The sequence below is a fragment of the Chiroxiphia lanceolata genome, chromosome 2, assembly GCF_009829145.1.
Source record: "Chiroxiphia lanceolata isolate bChiLan1 chromosome 2, bChiLan1.pri, whole genome shotgun sequence".
Classification (NCBI taxonomy): domain Eukaryota; kingdom Metazoa; phylum Chordata; class Aves; order Passeriformes; family Pipridae; genus Chiroxiphia; species Chiroxiphia lanceolata.
Window position 1 is genome coordinate 101,188,708 of NC_045638.1, and position 20,444 is coordinate 101,209,151.

Consider the following 20,444-nt stretch of genomic DNA (forward strand, 5'->3'; position numbering starts at 1 on the left):
ATATATATAATTTGCTGTATTTCCATCTTTGGACAGAATTTGGATCTTTATTCTCTTTAATCCCTCTACCAGATATTTTTGCCAGTTACATTCTATGATGATTTATGATAACCTTCTAGCATTTGCAGAAACTCTTTTCTTAAGCACCTAGTTATTTTCTATAGTCAAAATGTTTTCCTTTGGTTTGTTTTTGGTTGGATGTTTTTGTCATAAGCCATGAAAATCTGCTAGGACAGCTACTCAAAAACTGTGAAACAGAACTAAATTCAGGGGAAGAAATAGAGTAGTTATTACATTACTTTTATCTTGAGTTGTTTTCTGTTTTTTGGGGTTTTTTAAGTTACATTTAATCTAAAGGCTAACATACCGAATCTCCAAGTGTAGGTGGAAATACTGACGGCAAATGACATGAAGTAATAGATCGTTATCATCTATAATCTCTTCCAAGCACTTCTGTCAGGTGAGTAATGAGTTTGCAAGAAGTCTGTCAAGTGCAGCATAAACTATGAACATGGTTCAGTTAAAAGGAGGTATATTGTATTAAAGAATACATTTTACATGGGTATTTATAAATATATTTGTCAGATTATATTCCTTTAGTAAGCTATTTGTAATAATTTATCTTCTATGTTATTGCTGTTTGTTTTATTAACAGTCTGTCTCCACACCTGATCTCATATGCTCTGTTAAACTGAATAAGAGTCTACATCAACTAGCAGCAGGAGTGGGATTGATAGTCCATTCTCTCTCTTCCCCTTTTTTTGACATTTACCACTAAAATTTATATGTTTGGTAAGCACCTCAGATATAAGTTTTTGACTGCCTTCTGGCCAGTCTACTTTCAAATAAGCCTCGCAGGATCTGTAATCCACATTACACAGACCACTAATGGATGGAATTCTTTTCAGAAGCAGGAAATGGTAGCAGCTGAATAGGAACGTATTTTTTCACTATAGCAGAGGTTCAAAGCATACTTTCAATGCCCTAGCATGTTTTCCTGTTTGTATTTTTATTTCTGTAATTTATTTACATGCTTTTGAAATGACCTTGTGCATGATTTTCTCCAAGAATTGAGCCACCAACTATTTGGGTCAAACTCTTACCTGTAGAAAGTATTTCATTGTGGCTGCATCATTTTCAGGATAGGTATATACAACTTAGCAGGCAAAGGTTTAAAACCCCTTAATTTTATTGCATTTGGAAATATAAGTCTCTGTGAAAGTGACTTACAATCTTGAATGATTAGAAAGTGGCAAAGGTAATCCACTGAAAGTAAGTGTAGCTCATTTTTTAAAATACATAGAAATCATATATATATAGTATGTTGGAGGCTGAATATCTTAAAATATCTGACAGCTGTGGAAATCTTGTGGTTTCTTTTGCCTCATATGTTGGACAGTATCCCTCATGAGGATTGTAGTAATTGTAAATTCATGTTCTAAATAATTTAATCAGTCTCTGGCAGTGTGGCTTCATGAAGATCTTGACTTAGATTTTGAAAGATGACTGTGGTTACTTTTCAGGAGTTGACTTAAATTTGGGAGCCTCAGGTTGCCTTTACAAATAGGAGTTAGAAGCCCCTATTATGTCCTTTCTCTTAGGTGGTTTATAGGAAGCCATGTGTGGGTGTTCCAAGCTAACCTTATAAAAGAATTTTCTATGATATATTCCAACTATGTGCATAAGTTTGGACTGGGACACTTAGATGCAGGAAATCACTGATGTGTTTGCAGGATTGACATCTAGAGGAAACAAGAAAATTGGGAACATATGGTGAACATAGTTCTAGCTCTTTGCTGGACCGTTCCTGTGAAAGATTAATATGTCAATGTTATTTACAGTGAAGAGAGTGTTGCCAATCTCTCCTGGCCATCCAGTAAAACAAAGCATGTCTGTCTCTGTACTATAGAGGTGAGTGAAGGAACTTTGCAGCCTGCACCACCAAACCCAATCCAACTGCAACACTACAAATAATTTCCATTGCTAAAGTCTTTGCTTCTTTCAAGGACTCTGTTCCAGTGTCACCTTAAGCATAATAAGGCCTGGAAAACATAACTGACCCTTTTCCAATAAAAATGTCTTGTTGTCCCTTTTTTGGGAATGCTGTAAGGAAGAGAAGTACAAGTTTGTATACAAGGATGGAATTAACTGCAAACTTTCTTTTCCTTTCTTCCTCCCCTTTGTTTTTTGTTGGTTGTTTTGGTTTTTTTTTAATTCTGTAGCTGGCATCAAAATGGCAGCAGGAGCAAACTCATGTTTCTGTGTACTAAGAAAAAGGGAATGGGAACTTGAGGCATCAGTGCACATTCTTCATAGGTTAACAAGACAAAGATCAAGGCACTTTAAGATCTGTGTTCAGTCTTTAGTGCTCTTCATGAAGCTGCTTACAAAGGGCTTCCTTTTGTTTTGCTGCGGTATAATTTTTAATGCTGCTGACACAACTTGGATGCTGAAATTCAACCTCTGGTCATTCACAGAGCAGATAGACAGCTGCAGTTGTGTTTTCTTGAGACTGTTCCAGAAGTTATACTTCTCCCTGACCTTTAGGGACCACTTATTTAAGAATGTGGGGAACTTGGTGTCAGTATTTATACAATCCTTGGACTCTTTTCTAAGGTTATGCAAAATGTCTTGGCAGCATTGTCATAGCAGCCACCTCTCACTTGAAACTGAACACTGACCATCAATTTTACACACAGCTGCTTTTTCTTTCAGACTTGTAGAGATTGGAGCTGGTGACCCGTGGGTAGAAATGCTTTGTATGCCAGTGCTTATCTAAAAGGTAATTTTATTAGAGTATAGTTGGCAGTGGCAGTGTAGGGAGGTAATTTCATGCTTAATTTTGACTGTTAAGTTAGGTGCCTATTTCTTTCAAGTAAGGTGGGAGAGGGGAGCTGGGCTCATTAATTTAGTTTTCTGAATTGTAGCAAAATAGTCGAAAGTAGCTTAATCCTCTTAAATATGTACACTGTACAGGTCTGTAGTGCTTGTGAGTGAAGATGCAGCATAAAGAACTCACTGAGTATCTATCTATGCCATCATCACTTTAGCTCCTTTGCCATAAGTAAATGTGCAGTCACTTTGACTGTAAGTTCTTGAGGATTGGGAGACATAAGTATTGGCATATTTTTATTCACTTTAGGCCATATTGTTCCACTTTTGTTGAAACGCAGGATCTTAGCATCTGGTCTTAGTGAACAGGTATGAATGCTTATGGTGCTCTGCAAGCATTTGATTTACTTAGTAAAGGAATGCAATTGAACTGTTTTAGCAGTATTTATAGTTTTAAGAGCTCCTGGAGAATAACAGGTGAAGACAGGAGAAATTAAGGTTTTACAGTAATCCTGTTCCTTCTTGAGCACTTTCCTTATAATCTATACTAGTATATTATAAGTAACCCTGTATGTATTCCAGCTCTGAATGAATCATCCTGAACATAAAAAGTAAAGCTTCCATTTATGTAGAAAACTGAGTAATTTCTGAAACTTTTAAGGGTTTGGAATTGTCCAACAGTGTGGTTAATTCCCATGTGGTGTATATTTCTATTCCTTTTTTTGGCGAATGAGTATATTTTGGTTCCTCCTTAACACTTACAGGAAAAGGAAGCAACAATGCTATTAGTGCTCTGAGTCTGGCTTTTTGTTTTGTTCCAGACAGAGTTGCTAGCCGTGAGAGTGAGTATGTCACTTGGCAATTTGAAAGGCTTTACCTCCTTGAAAAAGTACTTACTTGCAGCACCCTATAAGGCCATGAGTTCTTTCTTGTTGAGCAACAAGTCTTTGCTAGTAGGGACTGTTATTTTTGTCTCTTGGAATTTTCAAGTTTTACAACTTTATACTTTTTTCACAGCACTTTTGTGTACAGAGAAGTTAGGCTCTTCCTCATCTGAAAACTTAGGGATCAAACTGCATCAGTAACAGAATAGGAAGAAGCTCAAACAACAGAAGTATTTTATCATTGCCTCTGTAAAACAAAACAGTCAAACTGGGATTAAGTTTCAAAGGTTCATTTCTAAGCTGTGTTAGGTTTTAATTAGTGAAAGAACCTAGTGATTTTAATTCTCATTTATTTGTCTATACTATAGTATAGTATTTACTATACTAAACCCGCATAGGTACATTTTAGGTTAGACTGTCACTTCAATTCTAATTCCGTGTTTACAGTTTTTCAAGTTTTACTTTATTTTAAAAATATATTTCAACTAGTATCAATAATAAAAACACCTTGATAACTAAAGTTTTCTGTCTGAAATAATTGCATCAGCATAATAAAAAAATATAGGGTTTATTTACTTAAATGCCATTCCATCCTTTAATACAGCAGTTTTTTAGTAGCATCTCAGCAACTACATTTCATTCTAGGGAGGTTCTGAAGTCCTTTTTACCCCTCTGCCCTTGTAATATTTCTCCTTTGCCCTAAATTCTTAGGATATAAAAAAATAGATTAAAAAGATTTAAAACAATCCCTCTGAATCATCCTTTGTTGGACAGTGACTCCATAGTTCTGGTTTTCCCCATTTAAAAATTACTAAGGACCATATCATACTGTCCATTGCAAGGAACACTAATGAATTTTCAGAAACCGTGGCTAATTTGTGTTGTAAGAGGAAGGAAATAGCAACGTATGAAGCATTCTGTCTTAGTAGAAATCATACTACATTTTCTCAATATAGAGAGTCCTGTGTGACTGGGGGGGGGAAGATAGATTTCTGCCTACTTATACAAGGAGCAGCATTGTCTTCCCTCTTAATTTTATTACATGTTCTATAATGCCTGATGTAGTTACCTGTGCTCTGGGGTCCAGCTGTGCTGATTCGTGTGATTACCTCAGGAACCCCTGAGTTCACTGTTAAAAGAAGCTTCTGTCACAACAGTAAAGAAACACCTGAGAAATGCACCTCCCAAACACCCCTACAACAGAAGTCGGTTCATTTTTGCAACTGATTATTAAAAATGGCAACTTCAAACAAACCTCTGATAGTTGCATGTTTGGGGCTGCCTAGGGCTGTCTGTTCTGAAACAAATAAATTAAGCCCAACATAGAGGTTGAGATGGTTACTTAGAGACCGTAAAAGTCAGGTGGTCACAGAGCCTGTATTTCTTAAACAAAGTATCTTACAGAGCCTAAATTCTGTGGTCCGCATCATATCCTGAGCTAGAGTTTGAGTCTCAAACTCTGATTTCAGCATAGCTGGCTCAGAAAGTTAAAAGTCTGCAGAAACATGCTAAAGGGTGACTTATATGCTTTATAGCTCTGCATGCCTAGCATGTGGTGGTTTCAAAACAGTCTACATTGACAGGAATACCCTATAGAAACTAGTTTTGTAGCAATGCAATGAATTTTTGGAAGTTATCTTGTCCTTTTATATATCCTCAACCTCATACATTCCCTCACTCTCTTTCCCCATTAAAAGGAGACATTATAAAGTTTGTTGGTTCTCACTTACTCTTTTTTACATACTTTCTATTTTAATATGAACAAAGGTTTTTCCTCATGGTATATGATTCAAAAGAGCAGTCAACTGTTTCTTTAGCTCTAAAGTTGTTAAAACGGATTCTGGGTTAAAAAGAACTGGTTCCCAGCCTGTGTCTATAAACAGTTGCTTCAGGCTAAAACTTGATTTTCCTTTCTTGAAGGAGCCCAGGGGAGGGATCCTTGTTGTGGCCAGATGTGTTACATTATTATCTAATGAGGCTCACCCTCTTCCCTTCTCAGTTGAGTTCAGTGCTACCTGGTCTCAAGACTCTCAGTACTCAACCGCAGGCTGTCATGTTTTGAGAGTGACTGCATTCCCCATAAATTATATATGGATCCCATTTTGCTGTCTCAAAATGGGTTAGGTGGTGCCAGGCATTTAAATTGTTGCACATTGTGGATGCTCACTTGTCCCCCCCGACGATACGAATAAAATGAAAGCCATGCTAATGCCATGAGCCATTTTGTCTTGCTTTTCTTTTGTAGTCTGGTTGTTACAAAATGCTACATATTTGGTGAAATGTCCTAATAGAACACATTGCTTTTTAATTTAAACAACTGAATTTTTTGTAAGTCCGTCAGTAGCTATTTTTATGTTTATATGCACATTGGATCAAGCAAATTGCAGCTTGAAGTGGTTGTTGAAGTCTCTATGATATCAGCAAATGACCTAAGTGTAACTTTGGGAAGTTTTTTGCACGAGTTCCAGGAGCTGAAGGGCAACTGAAGTAATAAGTGATGATGACTCATAAGGAATAAAAGAAGCTGAAGCAGGAAATTACGGGAAAGACTGTAAGCTATGGCTTTTCCCCTCTGTGATTTTAGGACTATTTTTGTTGGAGAAAAGGAAACTTTTGCATGTCTAGAGAGAAGGCGAAATGACCAGGCAAATAGATATCCTTAGAGAACAACGTAGGTGAATGAACCACTAATGACTCCCAAATTCTGGTGCAGAAAGAACCAGGAACTGGCCTTTTTATTTTCTTTTCTCTTTTTCTTTCTCTCCCCCTTCCAGTAATTAAATGCACTGAGATTAGAGTGCATCCATACTGCCTTCAGTTGAAGTTATTGTTAGTTTGCCACCAGATTCTTCAAATTAGAGCTACTGAAGGAGTTCAAGCTGCCCTCAGTATGACTGGACTGTGAAAGACTGTGAAATCTCTATCTGGGGTGAAAGATGCAAAACGTTATGACCACTGTCTTCCTGAGCCCTGTTACATATAGAGATATGCAAAAGCTGTTCTTGAAATTAGGATAAAAGAAGACATTACTGCTTTCAACAAAACAAACATAGAAATAACAAAAGCAAGCTAGATGTAATTTCTCGTTAGTATAACATGTCTTCCCTTCCAATGTCTGTCAGATTTTCAGAAAGCTCTTTTTGAGATGGGCAGAACTGCTCTATATAGCTGGCTGAATTTGAGGTGGGTGTCTGTGCTTGTGTATCTGCAGAGACCTAGCAGCCAAGAAAGATTTGATCATTTGAAAGACAGAATGAAAAAAAAAAGTATTTTGAGGACCCTCATAAGACAATTCTTGTATTACAAAAGCTCTCTTCCTGCTCCTCACTGTGAACGCAGCAAGAAAACATTTATCTACACCTTCCCTGTGCGTATCCTGTGTTAGCATAACTCATCCACCCCCTCAAAGGCACACAAAATTGTTTTGCTTTGTGCTGGAATAGTGCCATCCAGGAGTAACAGCCAAAAGAAAAAATTCCTTTCAGTGACATTCATTGCCCTAAGCTGAAAACAAAGCAGAAAGATACACTTTTCTCTTGTGAAGGTAGAGGCAGTGCCAATATACACCATGACTGAGGCTCTGGAATGATGCAAGTCCGTATCACTACTACAATTCAGTGATGCAACCTGAGTTTACGTTACTAACTTAAGGATTCAACCAGTTTAAAGCTTTTGGATAATGAGAATTATCTGAAAGTATTCCTGCTGGTTTATTTTCCTCATTAGCATGTGTTTCCTACCCACATCTCATTCAAAGCAGACAGTCCTGGTTTGCTTCTGTTTGCTCTGTAAATTTGCATAAGGACCATTGTTTGAATCAGCACTCTGATCTAACACTATAATGAAACACATTGAACTTCCCCTTAGAAACTGGGGAGGAAAATGCTGATATGTTCATATAATATATATTGATATATACTAAATTAACTGATGTTAACCTTTTAAGGTGGGGAAAAAAAAGCTTATAAACATGAAAAGCAATAGGTAATTTCTATGTCATCTTTGGGGTGAATGTGCTGTTCTGTATCTTGCTTCTCTACAAACTGCTCAAACTTTTAGTGTTATGATGTCAGTCATTAACCGATCGTTCATTGCATTATGTGTTCCCCCCAAAATAGATTAAGTACTGAGCATGAGACCAGACAGGGAAATAATGCTAACATGTCAAATTAACTAGTAAATAATTTTTTTGGCTGTTTTGTATGTACTTTGTGAGCCCTGCTGTACTTCAGTGAGAGGACTGGATGCTACTACAGCATCTTCCTTTTTCACAATACCTTATGGACATCAGAAGGAATGGCAGATTTGTAGTTAATACAAAGGCTCTTGTTCTTCTCCATCCCCCCCTTATTTTTATTTTTTTTTTTTGCCATACAGTCTTAAAGTGAAAATCACACTTTTCTGGCCTTTAGCAGCTTACACGGTGTTCTGGGCAATTGGATATGGAGAGCATACTGGAACATCACTTGTGCTGTCATCTGGACAGGCTGGATTGATGGGTCGAGGCCAATGGCATGAGGTTCAATAAGACGAAGTTCCAGGTCCAGCACTTGGGTCACAATAACCACATGCAGAGCTCCAGGCTTGGGGCAGAATGGTTGGAAAGCGGCCCAGTGGAAAAGGACCTGTGGATGCTGGTTGACAGCTGGCTGAACATGAGCCAGCAGTGTGCCCAGGTAGCTGAGAGAGCCAAGGCATTCTGGCTTGTACCACAAATATTGTGGGCAACGAGAGCAGGTACTGGTGAGGCTGTACCCTGAGTCCTGTGTTCAGTTCTTGGCTGCTCATTACAAGAAAGACATTGAGGTTCTGGAGCATGCTCAGAGAAGGGCAATAGAGCTGGTGAAGGGTCTGGAGCACAGGTCTCATGAGGAGAGGCTGAGGGAGATGGGGTTGTTTAGCCTGGAGGAAAGGAGGCTCTTTCACTCTCTACAAGTACTTGAAGGGAGGTTGTAGCAAGGTGGAGGTCGACCTCTTCTTGCAGGAACTTGCAACAGGACAAGAGGAAATGGCCTGAAGCTGCACCAGGGGAGGTTCAGGTTGGACATCAGGAAGAATTTCTGCGCTGAAGATGTGGTTAAGCATTGGAACGGGTTGCCCAGGGAAGTAATGGAGTCACCATCCCTGGAAGTGTTCAAGAAATGACTGGACATGGCACTTAGTGCTATAGTGTAGTTGACATCAAAGCTACCTGCTATTTCTTTGCAGAGCTATCTACTTTTTGGCTAACTGCATTAAAGATAAAAGCTAAGAAACTTAAAAACTTATATTAATTCTCCAAGTAGTAATCATGTCACTAAGGGGAATGAAACTGCAGATGCCTTTGTTCATTATTTACAAATTTGGTTCAGCATTAGACCCCATCAAGGTACTATGTCTAAGTACCTTGATATTCTTCTCTGAAAAAATATAAAATTGCATATGTAGCATTTTTCTATTGCTGAATTAATTCCTTTTGGTTGGATTTCTTGGATAATATTGATGCTGCATTTTTCTAAGACCTTCATCTTGTCTTAAAATTTATAAAAGCATCCACAGTTCAACACCAGTGCAGGCAGCCGCTACAATCAGCATGTAATCTGAGAATCTGGCCTGTCCTTTTCAAACCAGACAGTACCTACTATCTCACAGCACATTTCTGTACATATTCGGCCAGCTCATTATAAGCACCACAGCTTTTTTAACACTGAAAGATTTATGGCCTAGAGGCCATAAAAAAACAGAGGCCACAGCTGTGGCTTAAATCATGACTTCCACCTGGGGCCACTGCAGAAAGCAGAGGAAGAGTCAGATGGAGTCTTACTCCCATTTTTGCTCTGGGTGGTTGTTCTGGAAGGTACCTACTAGACAAGGTACAAAGGCAAAGTTTTAGATAATGTAACAGAGTAACAACAAAATTATCCTATGAGTTCTGGCCAGAAGGTAGAGAGGAAGACTTCCAGAGAGAGCTGAACCTAGAGAGTTTCTTCAACTCCCTCTTCCTAGCCATACATTCTTGTTGTCTCTTATATTGAAATAGTCCAGAAGCAATATGAGAGTTCTTGTCAAGTTCATGCAAATATTAATTATTCTCTTGGGAAAAAATCCAAACAAAGGCTTATTGGTGCAGAGGATGCAAGCAAGTTTTATGTTTTAGAGGTATAGATCACCCCATGGTTCTACCTCTTGCTGATGTTATTCTAATGAAGACATATTCAAACTACTGTCTTTTCAGGTGCTTCAGCAGCTAAGTGTATTTTAGTATGTTTGGTGATATACTCCATGGATCAGAGCTGCCAAACACTTAAACAAGGTGCTACATTGAGGAGGGGGTCAGTATTTTTTTCACAGTTGGTGTAGAATGCACCACATTTGCAGTAATCTGCCACCTACGCCAGTTTCCCTCAGTTGAATCTACCCCATGCTCAACTTTAGAAATTTATGTAAATATATCAGTATCCTATTTCTACAGACTAGTTATTTGATCTTTCAGGTTTTGTCTCGTTACTAACTTCAGTGAAATACTTTTCCTACTAACTTCACATTATTTCTTGCCGTTTCTGTCATTTTTCTCTAAGTAGATCTCTGGTTCTACAGTATAGGAATGCAAAGAATATTCCCAGTCTCAGAGCAGTAACCTCAGAAAAGCAAATCTAAATAACAGGAATTTCAAGAAAAGTAATTCTAATTGGTATCTTATTTATCTGTTATTCTAGCAAAGGAAAGTCCGTGATGATAATTTTGCCATTCAGGTCTCTGATTTGCCATAGGCTCAGAGTTTAGGCTCAGTGCAAACTTCTGTTACCGAGTGACTAGCAGAAGTATGACTCTTGTGTACCTTTCTGTAGCGAAATAAATTTGTCTGCTTTAACCACTAAGCCCCTTCTCAGGTTTATTTCTGTTGGTGGCAAAAAGCAATCACTCAGCCTTGAATACTTTGAAGCTAAATAGATGAGCCCATCCATTCCCAAGGTATCTTGGCCCCACCCTTGTTAAATGAAGTCTGCTGGGACTGGCTCATCTGACCTTTGCCACGTAGGAAGCTACATAGAAAATGTGAGAACATGGGGTTTGTTAACACCAGTGGAATTTGAGGCTCAAATTAATTGTTTTGTGGGTTTCCTTCCGTGGTGAAATGATCTCAGTACTCTCTAGTGGTTTACTCTTTCCTCATGCTTTCTCTAGGTGCTGTGAAATAGTTTTAGATTCTTTGTGAAGTAGTTGCATTATGCTTGGAATGTTGGTGTCTTCCAAGTGCAGCAAGATGCTGTTGGTGCCACTTTATAAACTGTGAGCTTATTGGAACTGACAGATGTTTGAAAACTGATAAGTAAGTATTCTTTTGCTCTGCAGTTGTTGTTGAGGAGTACAGGCTTCCTTCATCTTGTCTGTTTTCAGGAAAATAACTTAGATTGATTCTGAACTCCGTCCCCTAGGCTTTCTTACCTCTGTAAAAAAAGTTCCAGTGCATATGGGTAGACTTGATCCAGAAAAACACTGATGAGTGTTTATTAAGACTTAACAACTCCCTCTGTGAAAAATATACCTTCATGTGAATTCAGTGTTTCCCTCATGTCTGAACTGAATATTTGGACCCATCCTTGAGCTTGAATGCATTTTTAAAGTAACACCTTCTTATGTGAGACATGTTAATCTCCTTGCGCAGCTAGATTACTGTAGGGAATGAGGAGACAAATAACATGTCGAGTTGAAGGAGGGGAGCTAAAGTGAGTGGGGAAAAATGTAAAGCAAATTCAACAGTTTACAAAATGCTGAATTTTTCTCATTGTCTTTGCAATTTGTTTTCTGAATTTACTGGTTAAGGGATTTAATTAAGTCACTGAACTTGTTTCCCTGTTGGACAAAAAATCTTGAGTGTGTTTTTATTTTCCCTGTCTTTCTCTTTTTATATATCCAGTAGTAGAGACTTATGAAGTACTGATTTTTTTTTTTTTTTTTGGACCAATGCCAAGTAGGATTATCATATTTTCTTTTTGGTTTTGGCAATTATAAAATATTCTTTTTTGAAATAGTAAGGGAAGTTTAGAACATATGATAAAAAAAGGGGGGTCATTTGAAGCCATACCTTGAAAAGTGATGAGAGATGTGTCATTTTAGGATTTTTATCTTACATCATGTTCATTCTTAAAGGATCTAGGATTTAAATGCTGCTTTATCAGATTTTTTTTGTCCCTTGCTAGTTTTGGAATATGCTAGTTTGAAGTGACAAATCTTGAATTTTTTTCAAAAGTTTTTTTCAAAATTTGAATAAAAGATATTTGGTTCTGAAAGGAAAAAAGTCACAGTCACTGTTATTGATGCTCTTGGCATTTTTTAAACTTTTTAGTAGAATGTAGAAGAGAGAACATACTAGAATTTATACTTAATTTCAAAGTCTCAGATAACTGTATACTTATCAGTGTGAACTTCTCAGACCACAACAGTTATTTCCTTAGTAGTCAAACTGGTTTCACTATCTTTACAAGCTGCTTTCAAAGATTTGGGATAGGAGGGATACATCATCTGAAATATCTTAAATGCAAGCAAGAATCTCACCAACTGTTTTGAGCTGTGAGTAGCAATGCTTCTGGAACACTAGGTTGCTTTTGCTTAGCTGCGATAGAAGATCTAGTCTATGTTTACATTGTTTTTTGTTTGTATAACATTTAAAAAAAAGTTACCATTAAAAAACTAATGTAAGGATAGTAACTGCAAGGGCCTAAAAATTACTGATTTCCGATGCGTTACAGTGGCAAATCCTTTCTTTCATTTGTGTGAGTGAGTATAGAAATCTTGGGGAAAAAGATTGTGTTTTTATTATATTGGACTGTGGCAATGTACAATGGTTAGAGCGAGTATTGCTTAATTAACGTAATTTAAAGGGTAATAGTCCAAGTCTTTTATATTTAGCTTGATCTGTTGTGTTCGTGTGTATTCAAGACATTGAAGTGTTTCTATTTTAAATTCCTTTATTTTGTAGAGTACTCGCCTCAAGGGGTGCTCATGCATAAAGAATTTGTGGTTAATTTCTAAAGTCGGTTTTTGGAATTACTATGTGCATGCAAATCCTTGTAAGTAGAAAGGAAATAGTTGTTGTATTTTATTTAATGTTACTTTCTATGGGATATACTTCAGTAACAAGTTTCTGTAAGTCTGTGTATGTGGCCTTAGCTAAGATTTATCATTCTTGCCTTGCCCTAAGAGTCTTGTCAGACAGAAAGAGTCTTGGTAGAAAGGTGTCATTTAAGGGGATACCTTTTGTTGCCTTGCAGAAAAATAAAATGACCTAGTAGTATCAGTACAAATAAATGTTTCATAAATTTTGTACTAGTAATGTGTACACAAAGGAAATCCTGCACAGAACTTGTCAGAGGATTGTCCTGGTTGCCCAAAGTTAATGATGGTAGAGCAATGCAAGCTCATGCACGGGGATAACTGTGGTCTCGTGCTAGATCTCTGGACTGTGTGGATTTGCTTCTGTTGTTCCATCTACACCATATGTGGAGCATGGAGTTTAGTTTTCGTATCTAATAATATGAATAATCATCCTCCCATTGGTAATGCACATCTATGATAAGTAGCTGCTTGTTATGTTGAACACCAGCTGCAACCTATTTTCATTGTTGTCTTTGGTGTGATGCATCACAGCAGAAGCAGATGTTAGCGTCCTACGCAGAAGGCGATAATTCAGGATGTGCATCCTTTAGAACACTTTTTGTTAAGCCTGGGAGAACTGGCAATAGTAAATTCAACCAGAGTTGCAGACTAATAACACACACTGTATTATGCTACTCTGTACTTAGAGCAAATAGGTGCATTAGTCCCAGGATGTTGCATATTTTAAACCATTAAATAGCCATAATGGGGCGATGTATTTGTATAATTTACACCGAGTGGCAGGAATAGAATTTGGAACCCTGTGCCTGGGCACTTCAAGGGCTGTGCTGAGGCAGTGAATAGAACCAGCTTATTAAGACTGTGATAGGTACATCAACTATACTTTTAAGACACCTCCAGCAGCTTCTGCTTCCTGCCGCTGCTGTTCTGGTCAAAACTTGCTCCTCTGGAGAGCAGTGGTTCCATATTATTCTGTTTCCAACCTCTAAAATTCAGATTTAGTCTTTGCCTTGAAACTGGTAGTTGTGGTAGTCTGTAGTGTTATATTGTTGATCTAAACCACATTTTGGGTCTTTAAATATCAGACAACAAGATGTATCTCTAATAAACTGTTTGTTTGGTTTTTTTCTCTAAGAGAAAGAAATAAATAACTGCAAACAACAAATAACCCCCCCACAATGAATACAGAACTTAGCAGCACAATTTTCCATTTGTAAGGAAATAATGGATATCAAAAATACTATTGCATACTTATTCTTGACTTGGTCCTTTTCCACTCCCTGGCCTCTAAAACTGCTCACTGCATTTAGTCTTTGCTGAGCATATACTTCCAGTCTCTGTCACAAACTGTATTTGAACAAGTGGGCTCAGAGTGTGCAGATCTGGTGGTGAAATACCAGGTGAAACCATATTTTCTAGACTAACTAGATGTCATTTCTAAACATTCTCTTTTGGTTTCTCATTCCCCTGTTGGTTTTAAACCTGGAAGGTGAACTGTCTTTTAGAGCTAGTAACTGATCTGTAGTGATTTTGTGAATGTCTGTCTGGAGATTATTCTCTCATAGGAAATCCCCTCATCTCCTTTAAAATTGAACTTGCACTAGATACAAATGGGTGGGTTTGGTATAAGACTCAAGGGGACATTAATTTTGCATGTGTTTATGTATGTGTTCCTGTTGCAGAGAGGCTGGGAGGTTATTATTCATACTACTATTGTTTCTGCTGCCTTTGACAAAATAGCAGCTGGTTCTACTAATGAATGTTTAAGGTGCCCATTTTTCCTCTCCAGTCTCATCCATGCTGCAGGGAAATATATTCTGAAGGGAACATTTCATGACACAATTATTCATGAAATGACAAAATAGTTCCCCAGGTGTAGTATCTGCTTTATTTCTTTGACAGAGGTCTTTCACTCTTTCCTTCTCCTGTGGTCAGCCTCGTGAAAGATAGGGATGAATAATGATGGGAATCAAACCACCTTGAACTTTGGACAGATTCACATCTGAAAAGGAATAGTGTAGTTTCCTAAATACAGAGGAGGGTTTGCAAAAATCATTTGGTATTCCTCTTAGCTTGCCATTGGGAAAGTCAGTAGAAAAACTCCTAGAGTTTAAGGAAAACCTGGCTATTGCCAGCATTTAACCCTTGTCATTCAGGTTAGAAATTACTTATATAATAAATATGTATCCATCCAGTATTGGCCATGATACCAAATTGTTTTCTTGGTCAGTGCAGGCTTTTGAAATTTAAACTGTTTCTAAAAGCCGTTGACTGGCTGAAGTATTAAAAACTGAAATTAATTTCTTTAAAGTAATCTTATTGAAACTGTAACTTCTGGTAATTTATAGGCTTTTGATTTATATACTGTGAAAACAACAGTTACTTACAAACAGTACATTCACACACAATTTCCCTTATTTTAATGAAAATAACACAAAAGCTCCACTGGAATAAATATAAAGAATAGATCACTGCTTTAAACTGTGATAATTATAACTTCACAAGTTCACAAAACCTAGGCTAAGAAATAAACACTCCAATAAACTATTGGGTTTGACTTTTTTTTTCTATTGCGTTCATGCTTTAACACTTTTCTCCAGAGGTCTTATAATTCCTTCTACTTTATTTATAAATAAACAAAAATATTCAGTTCAGCTGTGTGATTTGGTCAAGATTTTCTGAATATTATGTTACTTCTAATGAAGGTTAGAAAATCCGATGCGACCTGATACTTATACCTTTTATTACAAATTCATTCAGTATCTTTTGAACTTTTGTCCTGCTTGCTCTTATGAGTCATGTTATGGTAGCACCTGTAGGAAATCAAGTACTGTATTAGGACTTTGTACTGTAAGAGAACACCCTCTCTTAAACTGCCTGCCAATTCCAATGTAGATTTACACGGTTAGTTATTATTTTCTTCTCTCCTTCTCCCAGCTGTCACCAAGAGCTAAGAATTTAGGTATTGTTTGCTTATCTTTGGTGTAAAAAAAACCCCAACCAAACAACCAAACAACCAAACAGAACCCCCCCCCCCAAAAAAAAAAAAATTAGTTTATCATAAGGGATAGTATGGATCAGGGAATCAGAGGGAGATATACTAATAAGGAGGTATTGGCACTTTGTGTGGCATGTATCTCACAACAAAGCAATGGGTGAAAGCAATGACACTGCCACCGTTGGCCATCCATTTCTTGGACATATCTAATGGTGATTTATAGTTTGAAACAGGCCTTACTGGCTGATAAGCTCCTGAACCACTGCAGGTGATGCAAATGATGCTTTTTATTTGAATGAATGCCTATGTGCTTTTCAGGTATTTTTGGATCATCTCTAATTACCTACAGCCCTTTCCCATTTTGCCTTCTTTAGTGCCCTGCTAAAACCAAAAGAGCTAGAGGATCCAGTTTCATGGTCTCTCCCGGAGTTTCTGTGCAACAGAGACACTAGTAATGGAAGCTGCTTAGCATTATCCATCTCTTAACACTTGGAAGCATTGGTTCTGGGTTTAGTTTCCTTCCCTCCTTTCCACCTTTCACCTTTTTAAAGGATACGGTATAAAACCAGGTAATGTTCTTTTGAGTTAAAATCACTGATGGGATAGAACAACAATACAGATTTTTCGTGATCCCTTCCCTGAAATGAAGAAGTGAAAGGAGACGAGGGGCTTATATTGCCTATAAATCTGCAGGATCCATAGGCATCTGTATGGCTTTTATGAGCACATGTGCAGTCACAAACTGAAATTAGAGAGAGTTAGTAACGCTGTGCTATACAAACACCTCTCTCCTTTATCATTTTCAAAGCACTGTGCAAACACTACATGTAGCTGCAATGGTCAGTGGTAATTTTACCTAGCTCTTTATTTTGCAGTTTGAACATGCATTTACCTATTTTATTGATCCATAAACGGAAGCTAAAAGTGGAAAAAAGCCTAAGCTATCTCTACTAAAGCCGATGGGGAGGGTCTCTACCTCTTTTAGAACAAATTGGGTCATATTATGAGCATCTTGCCTGAGGCCATGTAATAAATGGTTTTTACAGGTAGGAGTGGAACAAAGTCACTGTGTCATTCTATAATAATGTTCTAACTGCTCAAAATCAAAAGCATAGCATTAAATGGGTCTTTTTTTAATGTCAACTGTGTATTTTTTCATGAAGCAATCATATTTTAATTTTTTTTCTTTTGGTTTTCTAATATGTAAGAGATTCTTAAAGATATATAGTCAAATTTTGTCCTTTGTGCAGCTGAAAATTAGGTGTATCCATAAATGGAGTAATGTATCATGCATTTTCCCTGGTGTATCAGAGAGCAATGTCTGGCTCTTTTGATGTTGCAAAACCCCCAAGTTCTCTTAAATGGATGAAGTCTAACGACCATCTGTTTTATTAGTGGTTTTAATGCTGAGCTGTAGATTCGGAATAAAGAGTAAATTATTCCTGATTTCCATAGTGCCATAAAGGAAGTATTTAAGAAAAGATAAACAAAAAACAACACAAGCCCCCAAATGTTTTCTTCTTTGTATCTTTTTTTATCTGCTTGTGAGTTTTAGAGGAAAGAACTTTAGATGGTAGGGATGATTTTGTGTTTGGTTGTGACAGCCAAAGTGGGTTGAGCTTTTGATTCCATCTTTAGACTCCAGTAACGTGCCTGAGGCAGCATGAGTAGGAGATGGAAAAAGAATCTCTTCAAAAAGATTCAGAAATCATTTTGATAAGTCTGTATTTCCTTGCTTGACTTGACAGTTTTATTTCTTTGTAGCGCCACTGGCTATTGCTGTCTTTGATTCTTCTAATTCAACATACTGCAGTAAAGCATTTAATACCTTACAGAATCTGAAATTGTTTTTACTAAGGCAAAACCAGGGGGGTGAGGGTGGGGGAGTGGGCAGTGAGAAGCAGCAAAGATGGTGGGTTTAGTAACAGCTGCAAGTAGCTCATTACAGGGCTTTGAGTTTTGGTTCCTGTTGGATCCCTGTGGTAATTCAGCTTTAGGCATCAGAAGTCTTGGGAGATGGTGACATGGAAGCCTCAAGGAAGAACAGGAAAACAAGCTAAAGCAGGTTAAACAGTAAGAAGATATATATGCAGTAAAAAGAAGCATGATAATCCTTGTCTACATCAATTTACTCATTGAGTGGGTTGGGTTTTTTCCCCTCCGAAACCACATATAATTATTTCAGGTGTGATATGTGGCTTTTGATGCCATGTGTTCAATTTGAGCTGCTCTTTTTCCGATTGCACGATAGTGTGGGAAGTAATGTATCAGAGCTGCCAGACTATGTCCCTCTCTTTTAAAATAGTTTGCAAGTATGTGTAGAGTCCTGGTTTGTGCAAAGGAGCCAGAATGGAAAAAAGTGCTTCCATTTTAGTTTCAAGATCTGTACCTTCTGGCTTGCTCCTTATAAAACAAACAAACCAACCAATCAACAACCAAATCCTCCTCAGGAAAAAACCCCAAACCAATAAAAAACCCTAAACAAATAAAAAACCCAAACAAACAAACAACATACCCCCCAAAAAACCAACCAAACATAGCAAAAACAAAAACACCCCAAAACAAACACTTGGAAGTCTTAGGCCAGAAGGAGGTGGTTATGGTAGCCATGAAGCTGGTCATGAGCAAAAATAGTGGTAGTTCTTTGTTGCAATGGTAACTATTTGTGCCTGGAATTGTTCTTTTCTGTATTAATAGAGGGATGCCCTCCTAAGTGGAGGTGGTGAAAGTAAATTATTAGTTGCTTTCTGGACTCTTACTGGAGTTTTATGGAAAAATTTAATGGAAGAGAAATGTGTTCACTAGGCTTTGGGTTTTTCTATTTTTATTGAAATAAGAGTGAAATTTTATTTTATTCTTCCATCAGCTCTATATTCCTCAAGGAATCAGGAGAAAGAGGAGGGACACTAATTTGGACAGAACAGTGACAGTACTGGCTGTATGGATATTGCTCATGTGCTGCTTAAATTTGTACATCAGCAGTTTTGACAATGATAACTGGAATGAGAAAGGTCCTCACACATCACTGTGCTGGTGGGATGACAGTCAACAAAGGGTTGCAGCACCAGACCATTTTTATTTTCTTATTCTATGTGTTGAGGAGAGAACTACTGGGTGTGTCCAAAGCTTTCTGAGGAGCTACTCCTGTGTCTGACCCTGTTGTCTCATTTACATACTTTTTTAAGAGTTTTGGCAAAGCTCTTAATAAGGCTCATGGAAGGGTTGGAGAGGAAAGAAAGTGAAATTCATGAAACAGCAGAAAAGGCAGAGAGGCAAAGCCTAGAGGGAAGACAAATATGCCATTTGGGGATTTTTGAGACAAATTGCCTTCTGAGGGAGGTTGTATTCATCACATGCTTTGCTCAGTTGCTTAAAACTGAGAGCTATTTTGAAACTACTAGCCTATGTCATATGCCTGTGCATACAACACGTCTGCCCTGCTGCGCTTGCTTTTACTTGAGAGTCTGATCATCTTCTAACTAAGCAAAACGCATGAAAATAATGCAGCTAGTCACCACTGCCAAAGACTTGTAAGTTTTGAAATCAGCCCATATCTTCTCTGTAAGTCACTCTGTTTTGATTTAAACCTCGTGCACCACACAAAGACATAGCAATGCTTCTCTTTGCTTAAGAGAAGTGGTCCATTAAGTAGATCTAGCAATGGGTCTAAATCCAAGCCTACAGTACTGGGGCAGTAAATAGCTTTGGATTTCTCTACAACCTGGTAAAGCTTTTATTTGGGGGTGGGGTGTTTCCTCTCTTCCATGTAGGAATAAGGACTTGCAAGTATGCTAGAAATCAAGATGACATAAACTTGCAATTGATTCCTGTTTTGTGGCCTCTCACCAATTCTCTTGGTGATATCCACAGAGTCTTCTGCCAAAATCCTGACAATTACAAGCTGCTGAGACTTTAAAAAATGGGATTCCTGTAGTTAGTCCCTGAGTCATTAGGTACCTTAAATGCATGTAACAGCCAAACTTTAGATATGAGGGCATTAAAATTCATGCTGTTATTTATTGCTGTCAGTATGTACATATGTGACACGGGATATTACTGAATAGCTAGAGCAAGATAATGAATTCTGAAAAGTGCTAGAATAAAAACATGGTTGCTTCCCTGTTATCTTAAAAGCAATCATAACTTTTGCCATGAAAACAGACTTTTCTTTTAGAACATATCTCTGCTCTCGGAAGTAAGAAGAGAGAATATATAAACTATATAACAGCCCAGGGGCTTGATAATCAGTTTTGGTACAACAGATTTGTAAGTGGCGGGGAGTGATTGGGGGGAACATTCTACTGCTTTTGCTGTTTCAGAGTTATAACTTTGGAAAATGAAAAACTTTATTCTTCTTGCTGTAATGCTTTCGGTGTTGGCACTGCTGGGCAAGAGTAATCTTCACTTACCTGTTTCATGCACCAGTGAAGTTTTTCATGGCACTGTGTGTGCAATTAGATAATACTTCTGAAATCTTCAGTGTCCATTGGTGGGACACAAGGGAGAACTTGTGAGCTTAGGAAGTGCAACAACAGGTAGAACCCCAGTAGATGATCTGTGAATTAGAGAAGCAGTTTGACATTCAGATCAAAGGGAAAAAACAGGCAGCAGAAATGTGAAAAGCTTTTCCTCTG